Source organism: Natrix helvetica (genome assembly GCF_964273705.1).
Source record: "Natrix helvetica genome assembly, chromosome: 10".
Lineage (NCBI taxonomy): Eukaryota > Metazoa > Chordata > Lepidosauria > Squamata > Natricidae > Natrix > Natrix helvetica.
In genome coordinates this window covers 10,720,163-10,743,272 of record NC_138561.1, presented here as the reverse complement: position 1 = coordinate 10,743,272, position 23,110 = coordinate 10,720,163, and the positions used below count along the sequence as shown (strand labels likewise).

Sequence of the window (23,110 nt, the reverse complement as noted above, 5' to 3'; positions counted from 1 at the left end):
ACTAGCACATATGTGCAAGCGGAACCTTTACCTTTACTGAATCTTTCCTGGAAAAGGCAGGTGTTGTTGGATGGCATTAAAAGTATTGTCACAAGATGTAAGCTGTTCCAAGTAAAGCTACTTTTTCAACTGACTGACAGTGATTTTTTTCAATGCTGAAAATGCTCATGTGTTTCTCCAGATGTTTTGGGATTGCAGCCAAGGTGCCTATTGATATTGGTATTATCTTTGTTTTTTTTGTTTTTTTTGCCAGTGCCATTCTACTTCAATTGGTGGGTCTTTCTATTTTGAGATTTTTCTCCAGTTTGTTCTCTACTATTCTGCAGTCTCTGACTATCATCATGCCCAGTATCCAGACTTAGTGTCCTTCTTATCAATTGCTAATTCTGGAGTATCGTTGTCATTATCATTATTATAATTTATTTAATTCATTAAACATGAAGCTCAGTCAACTGAACATTTAAAAATGTATCATAAATAGCATTGATGGTTCATACTGGTTTCTGCCAGCATCCTAGGTATAAACCTAGGTGGTATTATTATCATCATCATCATCATCATCATCATCATCAAGAAACTCAAGACCACCTGTTCCAACTAGCCGGCCTGGCTCAACTATAGCTCTATCCTCTAATCCCCCTGGCAATTTTAAATTTTAGGGTATTTTAATGTTTTTTAACTCTATTATTATTGTGTTATTTTAGGAATTGTAATAATTGATGTTGTGAGTTTTTTATACCTCCTCCGTGCAACATGTGATATGTATTTTTTATGGTACGCCGCCCCGAGTCCCTTCGAGGAGAGGGAGCGGCTTATAAGTCTAATAAAATGAAATGAATGAAATGAATGAAATGAATGAAATGAATGAAATGAATGAAATGAATGAAATGAATGAATCATCATCATCTTTGGTGAGATTCACAGCCTTTGGGGCTGGTTGGATCTGGTAAGTCTCAGCTGAGAAATCACCAGACTTCCGTGCTGTTGGTTAGACAGGAAATTTAACACAACCTTCCCAGAAGAAGGCAGTGGCAAACCAGATCAATATTCCTGCAAAGAAAAAGTACATGTCCATATAGTCACCAAGGGTTATCTTTGTACTGAAAAAATCTTTATCTTCAAAAGTGGGAAAATAGGAACAAAACACAAGCAGTAATTTCTAGGATTCCCCACCACAGTACTATATGACAAATGAATAGGAAAATAAGTAAGACTAGTAGCATGGCACTAGATGCCTTTGGAACAATATGAAGTACTGAGAACATGGTGTAGGCCTTAATGCAGCCAGCTGAAGAGGTGGACTCTAACAGAGCCTCAAGCATGAATAAATCTGGCAGATCTTAGATAATCTCATTTCACTTCTAAAGTTTGCAAGAGTCTCTCCTTTTGAAAATCATATGAGAGGCTCATCTCTTTAATTTGTTTTGGGGCTTAGTCACAGAAATGCTGAGTACATGGTTCATTGGTAATTGAAATCACTGATAGTACAGGCACAGAGCAGACACAGGATCAAGCTCTTAATTAAAAAATATACTAATCATACACAATTCTAAATCCTGCTCTTGGGTGTACTCACTCAATTCTTGTAAGTGAAGCTAATCAGAGCTGTGAACTAACATTCTCAAATTTTCTGCCAAATCTATTTAATGGTTCAAAAAAAAAAAAAGCATTGGAAATGGGACCTCTCTCTGTCTACACGCAAAACACAAACATACCTCCATCCACCTCCTTTAAAATGGATTTTAACCATCCATGCAAGGATTCACAGTTTAGCTATGGTCTAGCTAAGGGATGCAATGGTTGACTGGCTAAGATGCTGAGCTTGTCGATCAGAAAGGTCAGCAGTTCGGTGGTTCAAATTCCCAGCATGGCGTAACGGAGGGAGCTCCCGTTACTTGCCCCAGCTTCTGCCAACCTAGCAGTTTGAAAGCACATAAAAATGCAAGTAGAAAAATGGGGACCAATTTGGTGGGAAGGTAACAGCGTTCTGTGCACCTTCGGGATTTAGTCATGCCAGCCAAGTGACCACGGAGAAGTCTTTGGACAGTGCTGGCTCCTTGGCTTAGAAATGGAGATGACCACTGCCCTCTAGAGCCGAAAATGAGTAGCACACATGTGCCTTTACCTTTACCTTAGCAAGGGCTTCTGTTTTTTCTAGACAAAAAAAGATATATTGGGGAGAATGAAGCTCATTTTGCATTTATGTTTGTCCTGAAAGCAATTTTTAAGACACAAGTATATCTCTCCAAGGGAGAAGTCAAGCAATATGAGGAATGCATTCCAAGAATATGGTTATAAATCAAATAAGTACTAGTTGCTTGGAATACAATCAAAACAAATTTAAAATAATATAGATTTGAAGTGAATGGGCCTACAAAATACTTGGTTGAAAATAGATTTGCATATATTTTTCTCCCAAATCAAGGAACAGAAGAACTTCTGTAAGTTCCCATTGGCATATTCCTCTTTTATATCTAATATACAATGTCATTTCCAGGGATATCACCTTGGATTGTTACTACATCATGTCTTATTATTATTCCCAGTGGGTCTTTCTATAGAGCAGAAGAATGCTAATATTAACTTTAATTGTTAGTTCCTCTGGAGAAAACTTTTGGAAGTGAAGAGCTGAGTAATAAGTATGTAAGGAATTCGAGTCTAATTTCCACTGGGAGAGATTTGAGACTTGGTTACTATCACAGTTTGCAGTGGAAAGGAATACACAGGTATCAGACAAAGGCTGCAAATATTAATAGAACACATTTTCCCCATCTCTATTTTCGATACCCTTAGTTACCGAAATAATAGAATGTCAATAATGTTTAATCATATTCCACAAATGTCACTGTGTTGAAACATTACAAGGTTTCAAGCATCAAGATTTATAACAACATAATAAAATGGAAACAACAACAAAGATGCCAGAATTGTTCCTTTATAATTCTAAGAAGTAATGGAGCGGCTTTAACCATTCAAAAAGAAATTGCTTTATTTGTACTCTTACGTCTTGTGAGCTACCTCTTGTAAATGCTCGGCATAGCCTTGGTGATATAAGTTATTTCTCACAACATAACTCCCCCACCTCGGTGAATCTGCAATAAGCTGTTTAATAACCATCAGAATCTGTTACTCAGTCAGAAGCTGTGCTCCACCATCTCTTCCATCTTGCAAAATGAGGCAATAAAACTGAACTTCTACCAGCAGGGTATTTCAAAGATATTTCACACAGAAACACAAACAAATAAGGCGCTTGACAAAACTAAAACATTTCTGTTTGATGCCATTTCTTTTGCTCAAAACAGCAATTGCTGGCTGTAACATTAAAGAAGTGGGAGGGGGGATACTTGGATTTTTTCTTTCTTTCTTTTTGGAACCTAGAGCCTTGAAACAAGATTGCTAAGCACACATTATCTTTAAAGTAGACATTGCAGTAATTTCCACTTGCTGATTATCCTGTATTTTTATGGTACGATGATGGGGATGGGTGGGAGTTATCAGCTCCAAAGAGTAAAAAAAGAAAGGAAGAAAGAAGAAAGAAGGAGATAAAACCCTCTGAATGAATAACTTTAGGCAACAATTATGCACATCCATGCTTATTTTCTTAGGTAGTTTAAGTAAGCAAATATTTCTAACATTTTTTACTATATCACTTTGAAACTTACCTTAATTAAGATTTGCTACCAACTATGAACGTAACAGGGACTTGGCGGCTCAGTGGCTAAGACACTGAGCTGGTCAATCAGAAAGGTCGGCAGTTCAGCAGATCGAATCCCTGGTGCCGTGTAACGGAGTGAGCTCCCGTACCCTGTTCCAGCTTCTGACAACCTAGCAGTTTGAAAGCACATAAAAATGCAAGTAGAAAAACAGGAACCACCTTTGGTGGGAAGGTAACAGCGTTCCGTGCACCTTTGCTCTTTAGTCATGCCGGCCACATGACCATGGAGATGTTTTCGGACAGTGCTCGCTCCTCGGCTTAGAAATGGAGATGAGCACCGCCCCCTAGAGCTGGGACCAACTAGCCCGCATATGTTGGGGAACCTTTATCTTTACCTTATGAACGTAATCCAGTATATGGCTTGACATATTTAATATCATTGGCTTCAACAGAATGAAATCACACTGGGATGGAATAAAAAAGATAAATGAATCCTGGAAAGAACAATATTTGTGAACACTGTTTCCACAAACACTTTAACTAAAGATATATAGTTATATATAGTATACAACATATAAAATGATAACATATAAATGATCTAGAGCCTCCACATCTTTTCTACATCGTGGCGACCAGTTTTGGTCGCCACAATGTAGAAAATATGTGGAGACCCCAGAAAGAGTGCAGAGAAGAGCAACAAAGACGATTAGGGGACTGGAGGCTAGAAAATATGAAGAACGGTTGCAGGAACTGGGTATGTCTAGTTTAATAGAAAAAAGGACTAGGTGAGACATGATAACCGTCTTCCAATATCTCAGGGGTTGCCACAAAGAAGAGGGAGTCAAACTATTCTCCAAGGCACCTGAGGGTAGAGCAAGAAGTAATGGGTGGAAACTAATCAAGGAGAGAAGCAACTTAGAACTGAGGAGAAATTTCCTGACAGTTAGAACAATTAACCAGCGGAACAGCTTGCCTCCAGAAGTTGTGAATGCCCCAACACTGGAAGTCTTTAAGAAGACGTTGGATAGATAGCCATTTGTTTGAAACGGTATAGGGTTTCCTGCCTAAGCAGAGGGTTGGACTAGAAGACCTCCAAGGTCCCTTCCAACTCTGCTATTGTATTGCATATAAAAAGGGACAGCCATGATAATCTCTTTTTTGAGCATGAGCAATAGTATTAAATTCATCCGTTTTTCACACTTTCTGCCACACTGATCTATTCTTAATATCAAAGATAGATAATTTAGGAGAAGTATTTTTTTTAAAAAAGGCTAAATATACATCATACCATTTTTTCTTCCAAACAACAATTTGTTCCAACCAAAAAATTGGAACTTTTTTTTTTTCAACAATTACCACATTGTTGAAATACACAAACCAAATGAAGGACTGGAATGTACATATAAAGTGGAGAGGGAAAAAAGATTGAAGGAAGTAGTACACCTGTAGAAAGGGAAGCTGTAAAAAGCCACCTGCAGATACTCCAAAATGTGTATTCTCTTAATAATTAGCCCACCTTATACTTGGCAAACATCTCATAAATAACTAAAATAGCCACTGCATAAATTCTTTTACAGCATGCTTTTAGCAGTTCCTGGCATAGCAAAATATAATATTTAAAGGATGTGATCTAATGATATCTTTGAAGCTGAAATAAACCAGAATTACTCCAGGTACTGGAGAAACTCTATAATAGTACTTCAGAACTGCTTAAGTTATCAAAGTTAATGGCAGCTGTTTAAAACAAAAGGAGTAAAAATCTGATCACGCTCTTCAACTTCAGATGTAGCTAGGAACTTAAACCCCAAGTGATGCCATCTGCTTCTTTCAGCTTCTCATGACTAATGATCAAAGGACCTACTACCTTAATATGGAACATATTTTACTTTGTTTTCCTTTTGTTTCCACTGATGTAATAGAGCCAGAATTGCAGGCATGATGCCTGACCCCAACATAGCAGTACATAGATTAATATCAATTAATCTATTGCCTTCCTAGGAAACTGACAACAAACAGCTCTTTATTTTATTTTTATTTTATTTTTGCTATCTTCAATCTAGCATATTAGAAAAAAAGGAAGACACTCACTATGTGTATCTTCCTATGTATATGAGTTATATCACACCAGTCCATGCACATCTGCGTTTTCCAAGGTAGGTAAGTAGGTAGATGGGTAGGTAGGTCATTGGTAATAGGTGAATAGATAAGTACAGTAGGTAGGGTAGGAAGCTGACATGAAAAATGAGCCATATTTGGGGATATAATGAAAAAGAAAGGAACTTGTAGCAAGAGATGATGGAAGAATACATCTTAATATGGGATTTTTTTTTAGTAAAGACTAAAAAATAGAGCTAGAAATTAAAAATTGGGAAAATGTTATTATGCATAATGTTATATGATAGAAGCTATTATAGTTAATATCTGTAAGTAAATGTTAGAAGTCAAGATTATTATAATGGAGGCTTAAAAAGTAAAAAAATAAGGGATAATAGATAGATACATAATACCTCTTAATATGGAAATTGTTGTATTAGTGGCTAGTAATAAAACATAGAAAGTAAAAACACTATTTTATATACTGCCACAAAATAGAATACTTAATGTATACGTAAATCTGAGAAGCTGAAAGAGTATTATTAGGTATATATAATTAATATCATCATTGTTATCAATATTTTGATCTGATATTATTAAATTATAGCCATGGTACCTACTTGTTCATGTCTCTTGAAAAATTACCTCTGTAGGAACCAGAAGGCTTCTAACCCAAAGGGTGCTTTCCTGCAACATCAACAATAACAGAAATAAGTATTAATAGTCCAGTTCAGATAATTTACTTTTCAATCAACTACCGATGAAATGATTGCAAGCATAGCTTTTTATATGGATGGAATTTGAAATGAAGGCTCCTTGGGAACAATGACATGTTTGGGTCTAGGTAAGTCTACTTTGGTGTGACAATCAGAAGATACCAGTCTTTTCAGCTAATAGGTATCTGTTATGGTACCACGGCAACGTTGAAAATCCTCATACGTCTCAAGTGGAGATCTTGAAGTTGCAACAGCTAAATGTGTTATGAAGACATTTAAATATTTAAGAGTGACACCAAATACTTGCTTTAAATTTTGTTCATAACCATAGTACTCATAACCAATACAAATGATGACAAAAGTTACAATAAGCTGCCTGATTTTTCAGCTTAATTTTGAACATTTGCTTCAATAGACGACTTATCTCTAAGTAATTCTCTAAAACAAGGGCATCAAACTCAAGGCCCAGAGGCTGAATCTGGCCCATGGGGTACTTAGATCTGGTCCATGGGGCCAGCCTGGAAACAGTACGTGGCCCTCCCAAATTCCATCTTTACTGGCAGAGGGTTGCAAGAAGTTGTGGTAGAGCTCTTGGGCCACCACAGATGCCCTCAACAGGAGTAATATCAGGCTGACCATGCCCCCCATGCCCCCCCCTGAGGTCAAACACAACTCTGATGCGGCTCGCAATGAAATCGAATTTGACACCCCTGCTCTAAAATGTCTAAATCAGTACTCAGATTGAAATTCCAAAGAAATATCTAATAAGGCAGTGGTCACAGAAATATCTCTTGGAAAGGAAGGAAACTTAAGAGAAATATTTTATTATCTTTGTCGAAACATAAAAAATAATCACTACCAGGCATCTGTATACAGTCCTGTGTATTGTGTACACACATTACTGTGTACAGTAATGTGGAAACTTCAGAAAATTCATTTGCTTGCATTAAGAAACTGAATCAAGCTTTTTGTTCAGATCAACCTGGAATTAAATCTACATCAGAAATGTTCAAGCTGCTCACCATTGTGTTTTGTTTTGTTTTTGTTATTCAAAAGTGGAATGAAGGGTTCCCCCCCCAACCCTTCTTTAGCTATATAATTACAGTCTTTAGTATTTGTGCTGTCACCAAACACTTTCACAGTGTGTAGTCACATCAATGCTTTTCTTGATTTTTGCAACTTCAATTATTGCTAATAAAAACTGATCTTGTTCATGGACTATAGACTGTGGGAAGCACACAATTAAAACCTCCAGGGATCCTTCTTTAATTCAAAATGGAGTCCTATGGCATCCAAAGGGGGAAAAAAACTGCACTCAAGATTGAATAGAAAATGCCAGCTATTAGACTGAGCTCAAATCAGAGAATGTTAATATCCCTACAGAGAGGGCATTCAGACCTATCTGGGGACATTCTTTTAAAAAAATCATGAACAAATGACTCTGAGATTCAGAGCTAGTAAACAACAGCTCTACAATCTGCATTTTTATATATCAAAGTATAGAACTAACAAAGGCACAAGTTTAACATCCTTGTATAATTGTATCCAATAAGAAAACCAGATTTGGCAAATCATACCAATGATAACTTTATTCTATTTATTCGATAAAAGAAAAGTACACTATTAAATGAGTAGGGAACCAATCCTTTGTGATCGAGAAACATTCACAAGCATACAAAAATCCTGAGGCCAATTGTATGTAAATTATATTTGCCATCAAATGACATATGCATTTCAATGATTTGGTCTATTCTGTATCAACGAGGGATTCCCCAAGCCCACTGATAAAACCATGTGTTCAAGGCCTTTTAAAAAGGAAGAACAAGGTGTGTGTGTGTAGGGGATCTTATATCTGGGGAAATGATATTCCAAAGGGAGGGAGCCATCCCAGAAAAGACCATTTTCTTTGGATCCACATGGTGTCTCCTGCTTGAGCAAGAGATTGAACTAGAAGATATCCAAGGTCCTTTCATCTTGCTTGCTTGCTTGCTTGATTGATGCACCTTTCTAATAGATGAGACCTGAAACATACCTTGTCCTCAAACATACCTTGTCCTCTAACATACCTTGTCCTCCTTCTCTTGTGGGCCACACATGTGAAACTGGGAAAATGTTGTCCTTCAAATAACCTGGCCCCAAGCCATGTAGGCTTTAAAAATAATTAGCACCTTGAACTACACCTGGAAGAGTATTGTTAACCAACTGAGCTCCCTCAAAAGAGATGACATGTATACAGATCTCAACTTGCATAGGTTTATGCAGACTGCTGCATTTTGAACCAGCTGAAGTTTCAGGATACTTTTTAAGGGCAGTCCCATGTAGAATAGAGTTATCTCACCCAGCAGTTTGAATCTGCATGTTGAAGATTATAATTCATTATTTAAGGTTCTTCTTTGTTCATTCATTTGTTCCTTGCTTTGTTCAAAAACAAGGAAATTTATACTTTCCTTGCTTTTCTCCTTCATGTTGTCTTGGCAGTTACATTATGGAAGCATTTACAGCTTTTCTTATAATATAATTATATTGAACTTCTTAGAGTATAAAATACAAAGAAACTGAAAACCGTGGAAAAGGGGTAGGAGGAGAAAGAGAGAAGTGTAGGATAAAAGGGGAAAAAAATAACTTTTGAGTTTTTCGGTGCAGTAGAATGAACATAATAATATTACAGCCTCAACTTTTTACTTTGCAAATTCAACATATGCATATAATATTTGTGTAACAAGAAAAATATTGTCTAATCAGTAAATTCCAGAATCAAAGTTTCATTTTTGTGTGTCTGAAGCACAAAATTCAGATGTCATTTCTGGATAGAAATGAAGTTAGATGCATTCTTCTCTTTAATTAAAGCAGGTAATTTGACCATCTCTGCTAGTTCCATCAGTTTCTCCCATTGTAGAAATTATTATATCTTTCCATTTTTGCACGTACAGCGGTCTCACTGCTGTCAACATGTATAACAACAAATATTCAATTTTTCTTCCAAGTCCTTTGTCCATTAGATTTACAGCTTTTCTTTAAAAATGGCCTTGGGTTAAGCTGTTAGGGCACACTTCCACTTTTTATCAGAATTTTGGATTCAGTGCAGAGGTTTGAGCACCACTAGTCAAACAGCAAAAAAGAAAGAAAGAAAAAAGAAATGGATCTCATGTTTGACTCTGCTTAAATAATTCAGCCAAATGAATCCTGGGGGATCAGCAGATCTTTAAAGAGTCAGGTCTGTGTAGGGAAAATGAAAAAACTCATTCAGACATGATGTGCCATTCTTAGCCAATGTTCTCAGATTTAATGATACTTAGTCTATCTACTTCCATTAAAACTAATTTAGAGCTTCAGTGATTAGTAGATAAAAAGACTGAAAGATATCGAAATGGGGGGGGGGGGAAACCACAGCACTTTCACAAAAGGAGGGAGCAAAGGCTTTCAACGCTGGGCAATGCTGAATTAATTTTTCCAGAAGAACCCAAAGATTCCAAACACTTCTTTTTTGAGATTGCCAGTGATTTTGCCAAATTCAGCTTGGTTTATGATGGTGAAGGATATCATCTGCTGCAAAGTAACTGCCAAAGATCTTGTTTATTTCCAAGAAAGCCTTAAGTCTTGTAAAGCTGTGAAATTTGAGTGACTAGGGGCAGGGACGTAAGACAGTTCTTGACTTTGCTGTGCAGCTTGAATCTGCCTTGCATCTCTTGTTGGTCACAGTCAAAATTTAGGACAACATTGATGATCCTTAACATTCAATGAATAGCATTTAGAAAATAATAGATGACTTTCATCATATTAAAAGATGGCCCATACACATGGGATTGGGCCTGGAATGGGGTTCTTGGTTTAGTTCTCTGATGCGGTGGCTCAGTAACTAAGATGCTGAGCTAGTCAGTCAGAAAGGTTGGCAGTTCTGTGGTTCAAATCCCTAGAGCCATGTAATAGAGTGAGCTCCCATTACTTGTCCCAGCTTCTGCCAAACTAGCAGCATGAACGCATGTAAAAATGCAAGTAGAAAAATAGGAAGCCCTTTGGTGGGAAGGTAACAGCGTTCTGTGCGCTGTTGGCATTTAATTATGACCACAGAGACATCTTTGGACAGTGCTGACTGTTTGGCTTTGAACAGAGATGAGAACCGCCCCCTACAGTCAGGAACGACTAGCACATATGTGTGAGGGGAACCTTTACCTTTACTTTATAAACCAAGTGATGAACTTCAGTGAATGATGTGCTTTGGAGGGATGGTCTCATTCACCAGATACGGATTCCTGGAGATTGAACTGGTTGATTCTAACAAAAGAGCTCACAAGTTGATGGGGCAATGAGCCCCCCTTTCTAATTTACCAACTTCTTTGAACAAACCACAACCTATATATGAATTTCGAGCAGCCACAACATTGCTTACTGTGGTGTGTGAACTGATGACAAAGCCCATCTACCATTAACTTTGAAAACACACTTCCACTGGAGATTCAAAGAATGTCTTCTCTTCTCTTTACACCATCTACATTTTGTGCTCCTTTGGTATTTAGTCATGCCAGCCACATGACCATGGAGACGTCTTCAGACAGCGCTGGCTCTTCAGCTTTGAAATGGAGATGAGCACCACCCCCTACAGTCGGGAATGACTAGCACATACAGTATGTGCGAGGGGAGCCTTTACCTTTAGACATCTCCGTAGGCTGTTATTCAACTTTTCCTTGACTTATCTCCAGAGGGAAAACAATTTGGTACAAAATGAGATCTCTCATGGTAGGGTTGCTTAATTAAGAATAACTGGCAAAGTTTTAGTAGCATTAATTATCTCAAGTTTTTGCAGCTTGATTACTTTCTGATAGGGAAGAGTTTCCAAGTCAGACCTATTCAAATCAAGACCGTTTTTGTTTTGCTCTGGAGAGCCAGGAAAGATTTCCCAAGGGTGCAACACAGAAGCCTCCAACAACACAATGCTGCGATGTTGAGAGTGACAGCCTGAGATTGAGGATTTGTAGCATGAAAAATATTGGACTTCCTCCCTTTCCCAAAAACGCAAAAAGTTCTGCTGCTATATTGCAAACATTGCATAGTTCTCTAAATAGAAGGAAAATTACAAGCAATTGAATATTTGTCATTAGCGTTTCAGATGAATTGGTTAATGGGAAATGATAACTTGCAAAGTTTCTGTTTCTATGCAAATCACTGATAATGTTGGAAAATACCCAGGAGCCTTTTAATCGTCATCAGAACGCAATGAGACAGAGTTATGTCTGTGTTTAAAGGACTTGTGAGATCTATAGGCTGAAATTACACAGACACAGCCCCCACCCCAGATTCATCCATTATGCTAAGCCATAAATATGATTTAATTGCTGTTTACACCCAGATACTGTAGTCTGTAAACTATAATTTATGTCTTAGATGTGCCGATATTTGCAGTTGTAGTTTATTTTGCTCCTGCACCCATTACTGTGGAGTTCCTAAAACATATTAGGCATTATTATGAATAATGAATTAAAATAACTACATTATTACAGAAGTACTGATGTGATCTTTTTAATCCACAAGATGCAGTCATAAATATTGTTAACTTCTTGTTGCAGGTATTGTGAGGAGTTGCTGGTAAAACACTTAGATTTAAGTCACTGTGGAAAGATTGTATCGTGAAAGGACAGCATTCAGAATCCTACATTAATAAATAATAATGAAAAATCTAACAATATAGATACTATTACAACTTTGTCTCCCCGGAGGACTGTGATAATGTTTATCTAAGAATTGGAGGTCTGAGCCATTTTAGAGAGAAATGGTGCACATATTTTTTTTAAACAAAATGGGGGTGTCCATTTTCCCCCTCTTTGTTTGGCAGATAAAATAACCTAAAAATGTGATTTAAGGAAGACTATTAAGTATTCTATTTTGTGGCAGTATATAGAATAGTGTTTTTATTTTCTATGTTTTATTACTAGCCACTAATACAATATTTCCCATATTAAGAGGCATTATGTATCTATCTATCATCCCTTATTTTTTTTTACTTTTTAAGCCTCCATTATAATAATCTTGACTTCTAACATTTACTTATAGATATTAACTATCATAGCTTCTATCATATAACATCATTTTGATGATGCCAAAATTAAAAAATGTGACTTCTGATGTCACAGAGAAAGCTCTGCACTGTGATGTTGTGTATGCATACATAAGAAAGATGATTGTGTTGCAATGTTATCACATGTTTTGTTATTTTTCCCATTGCCTCACTTTTACAAATACCTATAATCCAATGCTCCTTGTGCTCTGACATAATATGGGGGAGGGAAGGAGGAAGTGATGGGGAGAAGTGCTATTGTGTTATAATGCATTGCATAAAATTTATCTAGGGTACATTTAACTCCTATGTTACACTGTTCTTTTGGTGCAATTTAAGAAGACTGCTGAAGGTTTTGAGGGCATTAAATTAATTCCTATGTAAGGCTGATGAATTCCCATAATTTGTTACTGGGGTGGACATGGTGGGGTGGGTGGGGGAGCAGAGGAACAGAAGGATTTAGTTGAATACAATTTTCTATTCCTGAACATTTTATTAGGCGGATGGGTCATATCATCTATATGACACAAGAAGGTCAATTGAAACATCTAGATATTATTTTTTTGGTGTGCCTGGTATTTCTAATTTGATGGTTTTATTTCTCCACAGCTCTTGCTGGCCATTTACTGAAATATAACAGAATTAAGGCATGTATGTCATTGGTCTAATAATGGATAAAGGTTTGGGAGGAGGGTTGTTTTTTCTTTTCTTTTTTACATTCTATGAGATTAATGTTTAGTTTGTCATTGTTTTATTTTATTTTAAGTCAAAGTGCTTGATATGTTCATATAATGGTGATATGAAAAGAGGCAAGTCTTAAATGGCATCCACTTCCAGGTTTCTGTATTTTTATTAGTGCTTCTATATTATTGTACTAAATCAATTGTCACTTCTTCTCCTTCCTGTTAGCGCTGTAGAGACAACAACTCTGAGATAGAGGTAATCACTATTCGTTCTTGTCCATATCACAATTGGTTATTCAGTTCCAGTGACAAGCCAAGCCAATTGCTTCTGTCCACATTCATTACAGGCAATTGGAGTGTGGAACAGAAAAGGAAGAAATGTTTGCAAACAACAACCACTGCAAGTTAGTGCTAAGGGCAAAACTATGCCTGCAAAATTTTACTTAGCAACAAAGAATCCAGTTAGACTTTTCTGACCTTAGCTTTAAGTCTTGACAGCTGGAAACATTAAGCATCATTCCAGCATTTTAGAAAGCAAAACAACTCCAAAACAATCATCAAATTGAAATGAATGTATGTGCTTGTGCATATCTCTATCTTTAAGGGAATATATACTTTAGATCGAACAGTTTTATTAGTGTTAGTGAAGATAGGCTTAAGATACAGAAGGACCTTGACAGACTTGAACATTGGGTGCTATCTAACAAAATGAAATTCAATGGTGAAAAGAGTAAGGTTCTACATTTAGGCAAGAAAAACAAAAATGCACAGGTACAATACAGGTGGTACCTTGCTCAATAGTAGTAACTGTGAGAGGAATCTTGGAGTCCTAGTGAACAACTGTTTAAATATGAGCCAGCAGTATGCAGAAGTTGCCAAAAAAGCCAACACAGTCCTAGGCTGCATCAACAGAGGGATAGAATCAAGAGCACGTGAAGTGTTAATACCACTTTATAATGCCTTGGTAAGGCCACACTTGGAATACTGCATTCAGTTTTGGTCACCACAATGTAAAAAAAAAGTTGAGACTCTAGAAAGAGTGCAGAGAAGAGCAACGAAGATGATTAGGGAACTGGAGGCAAAAACAAGAATGGTTGGAGGAGCTGGGTATGTCTAATTTAATTAAAAGAAGGACTAGGGGAGACATGATAGCAGTGGTCCAATATCAATGAGGTTGCCACAAAGAAGAGGGAATCAAACTATTCTCCAAAGCACCTGAGAGTAGAACAAGAAGCAATGGGTGGAAACTAATCAAGGAGAGATTCAACTTAGAGGTAAGAAGAAATTTCCTGACAGTTAGAACAATTAATCATAGAACAGCTTGCCTCCGGAAGTTGTAAATGCCCCAACACTGGAAGTCTTTAAAATGATGTTGGATAGCCATTTGTCTGGAACAGTGTAGGGTGTCCTGCTTGAGCAGCTGGTTGGACTAGAAGACCTCCAAGGTCCCTTCCAACTCTGTTATTCTATTCTATACTAATTAAAAGGATTTATCAATGCAGGGTGTATTTAGATGCAAAAGTTTAGGATTGTGGACAGGGCATGGTGGAGATTTAACCACTTCCATTTATTAGACACATTTCATTGCATTTGTCAAAAGATTGATAGATCTCAAATTCTTATTTACATCACATCGTATTTTTTTTTTAAAAAATACAAGATAGCATTTTTAGTGATGGCACAAAACAAAGATCTAGCATCGAAACCAAAATATTTCCAATATTTCTCTTTCTTTTTTCCTGTTTATTTTCTCAATTATTTCTTCAATGTATTGTTAAAAGATGTATACCAGCATCCTGACCTTCAAAGAAAGACAAAAACAAAGAATGGAGGAAAATAAAGCCAAACCAGGTAGACTGTAAGAGAGATGACCATACAATAAAAGTCACGATACGCCTATTTCAAGAACCAGAATCCTACATCTAACTCAATATACTTAACTGAAAATAACTCCAGTTAACTCTAGTACAAATTGTCCTATCAGCCTTTGCTGAATATTGCCGCCTGCAATTTTGAATATCTCTTCCCTGCACAATTTTGTGGGGATCCAACCTAGAGTTCCATATTGGAATGATTCATACTGCTATGTGCAGCAAATTCCTCACCTGTGACAATGTCACAAGAATGTTATCAATAAAGGAGAATATTTGTAGCTCAGGGTTGGAATGAAAGGTCGTTGGTGCTCTCTGACCTTGATTTGTTTTATTGCAGATATTTCATTCAGAGTTATTCCTTGCACAGTAAACATAACTCCGAGCAGAAAGTCACTGTGTAAAACCAACTGCATGACTAAAAATTGGTTTTAATAAGGTTGAAAAATAATTCCATCTAATGCATGATTAGACGGTTCTTGAAGTAGCATTGCAGTGTTTATCGGGCCTCTAGTTAAAGGTAAAGTTTCCTCCGGCACATATGTGCTAGCCATTCCCGACTCTAGGGAACGGTGCTCATCTCTGTTTCAAAGCTGAAGAGCCAGCGCTGTCCGAAGACATCTCTGTGGTCATGTGGGCGGCATGACTAAATGGCGAAGGCGCAAGGAATGTTGTTACCTTCCCACCAAAGGTGGTCCCTTTTTGTCTACTTGCATTTTTTACGTGCTTTCGAACAGCTAGGTTGGCAGAAGCTGGGACAAGTAACGAGAGCTCACTCCGTTACACGGCACTAGGGATTCGAACTGCTGAATTTCTGACCTTTCTGATTGACAAGCTCAGCGTCTTAGCCACCGAGCCACTGCATCTCTGTTGGCCTCTAGTTAGAGACAAGTAAATTTCTAAATGCAGTAATTTCCATCCAGCTTGGCATCAATTCTAAGCAAATAAGGGTGGCTTGCAAACATGTTTCTGGAAATTTTAAGCATTCTGTGGCTTCTGTTCTCTACCAGATATATATATATGGTGGTAAACAGATATCATGAAGGAAGGGAGGGGAAGAGAAGAATCTGGAAAATTATATGGCTAGGTTACACGTTTCCTCCCAAACATTTGCTCCTAACGTCTTGACATAATTGGGCATGGTGGTAAATAAGGACCTTGAGGTAATGTTGCTTTACTACTTTGAAGTTCCTGTACAGCTCTGTTGCTCTGAGATTCACTTAAATGCTTCTCAGAACTGAAGCTTCAACCAGCAACTCTAAAAGAGGCATGAAACTCCCTGTGGGAGAGAGGCTGGGAGCGTGCAGAGCCTTTCCTCTCCCACCTTTCTCCCCCTGGGAAATTTGAGTAGGTTTCTCTCCCCTCTGCCCCCACCTCCATCTCTCTCAAACTTCCTCTGATGTCTTGCTTGCACAGAGCCTTCACATTTGCTTTATAAAATCACTTGAAGCAAAGCTTAGAGCTAATGCTGCTAGATGAATAAATAACTTCTCTGAGTGTTGTGGGAAATGGGAGGCAGTGAGGTAGAAGAGGGGGAGAAAATTGGGTTTGTGGGAGAGGGTCTGATGATATTGCAATGATATGATCACACTATGAATTATGGCACTGGAGAAGACTCCTGCAAGTCCTTTGGACTGCAAGGCAATCAAACCCGTCGGTCCCAGAGGAAATCAACCCTGACTGCTCCTTAGAAGGCCAGATCCTGAAGAGGAAACTCAAATACTTTGGCCACCTAAGGAGAAGGAAGGACTCACTGGAGAAGAGTCTGATGCTGGGAAAGATTGAGGGCAAAAGAAGAAAGGGACGACAGAGAATGAGGTGTCTGGATGAAGTCACCGAAGCAGTAGGTGTGAGCTTAAATGGACTCCAGAGGATGGTAGAGGACAGGAAGGCCTGGAGGAACATTGTCCATGGGGTCACAATGGGTTGGACATGACTTCACAGTTAGCAGCAACAACAATGATCACACACACGTGGGTTTGAAGGCTACAATTTTAATATACATGGATGTGCTTATAGACAGTTCACTTCATTATTATGCCAAATTGGATCATTGGATCCCTCAAAAATTTGAAAATTGTCTTCTGCTCCCATGAATGGAATTTATCAGCACCTAAAGAATTATGGATATTTCATTCATGGAGAAAGATGAGCAGTGTGGTGGCCTATGGATGAAGACACTTGCCTCCTACTCAGAAAGTTGAGAGTTCAATCCTAGCAGCAGATATTTCTGTATCAGGGTGTAAAGAGAAAACATCTGCTGTGAACTCCATGTAGGCATCAGGAAGGGCATCTGGCCGGTAAATATTCAGCTCACTAGCCAGTTGCCCCAAGTCTACCCCAAACAAAGGCATTATGCAGAGTTATAAAAAATAAAAAGAAATCATGGAGAAAGACAGCAATACAATAGTGTGATATTCAGTTGCTACAGTGGTTAAGTAAATGAGGACCAAAATACTCATAGTGAATGATTTATTTGATTGATTGCTTTAATCCTACTCAGCACACAACTCATGAAAGTTCAGTGGGTGACTTTAAGAAGGTCACAATCTCTTAGCCCAAGCTACTGCAAGTAGTTGTTGTGGGGGAAAATGGAAAAGAGAATTGTGAATGCCACCTTGAGCTCCTGAATGAGTGGAAAGAGATAAATCTAATGAGTGAATAAATTATTGTCCCTTTGAATGCTAATTCTTACTTGATTTGTGACAATGGATTCATAATATATGTTCTCAATCTGGGTTTAAACTAGTTCATTTTCAGCAGGAATGGATTTTCATCTGATCACATGAGTTGCTTTAAAAATAGATAACACAACTTACTTGGCATCTATTCCATAACATCCATAAGTTTATCCTCAAGAAAGGCAAAAGTATTTCTTAAACTATTATCATAATACCTATCTATTTTTGGACTGTCGTTATCTCCTGAAAATGAGAAGATGAAACAATATGTTTCTATATGGCCTAGATTTAAGTATGAATTTAAAAGTTGAATTAATCCTATGCTATCTGATTGATAATATACAGAAGTTTATCTTTGTTAACATTAGATTTAAAAAAAATTGTTTTAAACAGAATAATGAACAGTATTGTATAATCACTAATGTATTTTCTACTGTTGTATCTGTTTCTTATATTTCATAAATAAAAAGTTAGTTAGTTAAATTCAGTTAAATTTTATTTGTTAGTCGCAACCCTCTCCCGAAGGACATAAGTAATAAAGACATATTTGGACATACTTGTCCAATAAAGAAATATATTCTATTCTATCCTATTCTATCCTATTCTAAGATCCTGTCCAGATAATTGGCTGCTTTGGATTCTGTAAATGGGTTCTTAATAAATACCTTTTGGGATCAAGCTGCAGAGTTCAATTGCCTTTCCACCAATTGTAGTGTCTGATAGTAGCCATCTTTATGTTTGATATAGAAGTGATAGTAGTTGGGTAAAATGACTAGCAAGAGTAGTTTTCTGTGCAAGATTTGGTTTGGCTTTATGCTTCTTGAAGAGCTAGGAACAATGGCCCTAACACTTTATATCATTTTCAGTTGAAGCTGTCAAATATTCTCTCCTGCCCACAATGCTTCTCACAACAGGGTTTAGAGTAATAAATTTGGAACATTGTTTTACCCTCTTCTTTAATGTAGCTTTCTTCAGCTAGCGTGAACGGCTTCAGAATAATAAGTGGTTTCCAAAAGAAAATGGGAGACAGGGAGTTCTAGTCTTCCCCGAGGCACAAAGCCATCTGGGTGACCTTGGGGCAATCATTATCTCTCAGCCCTAGGAAGAAGAGCAAACCTCTTCATAAATCTTGTCCAAAGAACTGCCCAACTTCTGGGGTTGCTATTGCAGAAAATAGAAAGAGGGGGCATTACATACACCACCGTGAACTCTAAAAATACAGGATGGGAAAGGAAAAGGAAAACTTAGTTCTGCCCTCTTTCTCTTCTGCCTTTCAAAAATGATCTTCAGATGCAGTTTCTCCTCAAACTTCTGTTCTAATGTGGGAATAGACTGGGAAGATAAAAGTAGAATATAATGAATGAAAAGAAAGAAAGAAAGAAAGAAAGAAAGAAAGAAAGGAAGGAAGGAAGGAAGGAAGGAAGGAAGGAAGGAAGGAAGGAAGGAAGGAAGGAAGGAAGGAAGGAAGGAAGGAACTGAAGACAGACCTTTATTACTATTCTTGCAGAGCTGTCCTGATTGATATTAAGGCTATAATTTCATCATGCACTGGAACATAAAGTATGATTCATAGTCTCAGGAAAAGTAAATGCAGCTAAGGAAACAAAATGAAACTGAAGCCCAGAATACATAATTTATCAAAACACCTCTGTGAAAACAAATGTCAGTCCATGCGAGCCAACCAAAATGGAATTGAGGTTCAAATGAGGACTGCTATGCATTTTAACATGGAGCCAAACATGAGACAGTTAATTGAGGAATAGAAATGTATAGTACACACTGAGTTAATGTCACTGGGATTGTTATTTTAAACCCAATGCCAAATAAGAAGAGGTGACATTTTGTATAGCAGCCACCAAGATATTTTTAGGATTTCTGTGTGTTTGAAAACCAAATGACTGATTTCTATCAACATCATTTAAAGTTGTCAAAGGATTTATAATTTATAATTGAGCCACAGTGGCACAGTGGTTAGAGTGCAGTACTGCAGCCTACTTCTGTTGATCACTAGCTGCCAGGAGTTTGGCAGTTCGAATCCCACCAGGCTCAAGGTTGACTCAGCCTTCCATCCTTCCGAGGTGGGTAATATGAGAACCCAGATTGTTGAGGGCAATAGGCTGACTCTGTGAACAGCTTAGAGAGGGCGGTAAAAGGATTGTGAAGTGCTATATAAGTCTAAGTGCCATTGGTATTATTAATTACCTAGCTATAACTTGGCTTATCTCATCAACATGGCCAAAGAAAATGGTTTTGCCCATGTCACTGTGCATTTCTCTTCCTGAATCAGAATGTGTGAAACATAGTTTACAATTTTAAATTGTAACAGTGATTACATTGCTGAGACACCCTACATAACTAGAAACCTTAGCAGGCTGCTTCCTGGGGTAGCCTGTGACTTCCTTTCCTCCTTAGTTGGTATCCTGGTCATGATTCTAATAACTAATCACTTTTTGTTGTTCAATTAATAGAAAATAGAAAAAAAATATTGCTACATTGTGCTGCAAATGGTGCCATGGTCACTGCACATGGGGAAGGCATGGCACGTCCAACTGGAAGAGGATGGTGGTTTAGTAGAACATTGATCAATGTTCCACTAAACCACCATCATCTTCCATTTGAAAGTACCATGCCTTCCCCATGTGCAGTTACCATTTAGTAGAAAGACTAAATGGTGATTTAGTAGAGAGAGTGCATGGAAAGAGCTGGAAAAGTCAGGCAATGACCAGATTAGTGGAATAAGAATATTGTCAGGGTTCCAATCGATGCCCTAATTAAATCATGAGTCTCGAGTCAAGCTTCCAAAGAATCCAGTTATTTATTAGGAGCTTCATGTTGGCACATTCCCAAGTGAAGCCAGCTCTTACCCCATGTAATTTACGGCCCCAATCTTGGCACAGTTCCCCCACCACCACCCAGGTTGTGTCATCAATCACATTTGCCATGGGGCAATTTCATGGGTTGTAGAGATTACTCCCCTCCTGCCACTGTAAGTAATCCTGGGATACAGCCTTGATGGAGATAAGTCTGGAACGTGCATCTGTCTTTTGCTGCTGTGCCATTTCATTGATTGCTCATCCCCCCTTTCCTATGGCAACTCGAGAGCAGGCCAGGGGTGCTTTGCGAGTTGACATAAGAACTCTAGAGAAAATTTGGCTCAGAAACATTGTGGTGGTGGTGGGTGTCAGCAAGTTGATGCATAGTTGAACAGATGAATAAGGAAATGAATTAGTGTGGAAATAGACAATGAAGTCTAAATTCTTCTTCCCAGGCTTGTTGATGTTGACTTGTTGATAGAAACACTGATGACGCTCCCTAGATAGGAAATGAAATGTCTACAAGAAAGTAACTAAACTCAAAAAGCACCACAGACAACACACTCAGCTACAAATATCCTCTTCTACTGGGACTTAAGTAGAAGAACTGACAAACTGGCCACAGGAGAAAATAATAATTTCTTTGCCGAAATAAACTACCAAGCAGTCCAGAAAAAAAGGACATTTAAATTGATCTTAGACGTTTACCAGTAATGGGGTTTCTTTCCCCGCTTTTTTTAACTGGGGCAAGAACAGATCTATGTAACATTTTTGCATTATGTTCATAATGTACCAAAGAAATATTTTCACAGATTGCTCATATCTGCTATTTGGATTGTCAAGGAACTTGTTGACATAAATGGAATGATAATACCACAGATTAGGAACATAAGGGTATGAATTTGATGTTCACATCTTTTGCCTAATGCACTGATTTTAAATTAGATATTCAATAGCTATTCCCAGTAAAAAAGAAATCAATCAGGTGATGAAAAATACAACTGTCTTCACCCATAGTAATATTTTTTTCTGGTCCAGAACATTTTGACTGGAGGATGAGAGGTGGAAGTGAAGCAAAGTGAAGATTTATATTTATTAATGACTTAGCTATGACTTAAATTCATTTCATCAATAGAAAATGTTTTTTTCCTCTATGTCACTGTATTCCTCCCCCTGAATCAGAAAGTATGGTAGCTTTAAGTAGACTTATAGCAAATTAATAATCATAATCACACCTTCCTATAAGACTATTTCCTGGCAACCTTCCCTCCCAAAACAGTAGCATTACTATATTAATACAATTCAATGCTACTTTTTCTCAGTTTCATATATATATTGGCATTACAGAATAGTGTCAACGAGAAAGGAATTATTTCTTTTTGAAAATCTACACTAAAAGTGGCGTAAACCCAAAAGAAAAGGAGATATAAGAAAATGCTCTTTTTATGAAGATATTATACCATGTCTCTATATTGTTTTTTTTATCATATTGCCTTCATTCTTAGCGTTATTTTGATGCCTCTTGTAGAATTGTCATTTATTCATAAATGACTCACATTTCCATTTTCACAGGCTAAAATTTGTCTATCTTCAAAAAAAACCTACATTAGGATTTAGTTTGGGGAAAAATATCAAATTGTGTAAGACAAAAATTACTTGCCAGTTGTCTGTGGAGTTTCTCAAGTCATCCAGGTCATAGTTATCTCAAAAATGCTTTGTCAAAAGACAAATGGAATGGGTTTTTCCCCCTCTTTCAAACCTACGATCCTCTCTGCCCAGAAGTCCACATTCTGGATAGAGAGGACCATTGGTTTGAAAGAGGGGTCAAACTATTCTCCAAAACAAGGGTTGTTTTCAGAACGAATCCTTCCTCACCCTGTCAGAACCAATGAAGTTCTTAGATGATAAGCAAAACATCTTAAGGGGAAAAAACCAGTCCAGTTGCCTTTTGAAAAAAAAAATATTTGAGACATATTTGCCAGTTGACACCAAGAATGCTGATACCAAGGAAATAGATATGAGAATTTCTCATGTTTTATCATAGATCACTATTTTCAATATTACATCTATAACTTATTTATTTGTAGATTATATCAATTGGCCTCTACAGAATTACTTACTGCACTTATTGAAATAGCTATTTATTGAAAAACTTTCAGAATTGGGGGGTTTGCCAATGAAAAAATCCCTTTACCGTTGCCTCCTTCAATGATAGGTTGCTTTTGTTTTTGTTTTTTTGGCTTCTCAGTCCAATCTATAACTCTAGAATCCCATATAAGTACTAACCAGTTCTAAATCTTAGCTTTTATAGATCACTCAAGTTCAGCTAACTGCTGCCTAAATGACCCTCCGCTTTCATAAGTGAGAATATGTGGGCAGCAGGGAGAAAATAATTACTTTTATAGTTTATTTATGGGCTTCTTAGCAATCTTGAGATGATGAGATAATAAACAAAAAAAACAAAAAAAAGGACTTCTGATCCAGTTTAGCCTTCTACTTTGTTCCCAATTCTATAAAACTGCAAACAGAACAAGCCAATTTTTGGATG

At 37.4% G+C, this 23,110-nt stretch overlaps 1 long non-coding RNA gene across 2 annotated transcripts in view; it reads right to left on the bottom strand.

Moving 5' to 3' along the window:
* LOC309397429 overlaps window positions 1-23,110 on the bottom strand; it is a 270,598-nt gene that overhangs the window by 125,017 nt on the left and 122,471 nt on the right. For both annotated transcript variants that reach the window (XR_014176255.1, XR_014176256.1), the window contains exon 3: window positions 6,370-6,436. This is a non-coding gene — a long non-coding RNA (uncharacterized lncRNA). The remainder of the gene's footprint in view (window positions 1-6,369; window positions 6,437-23,110) is intronic.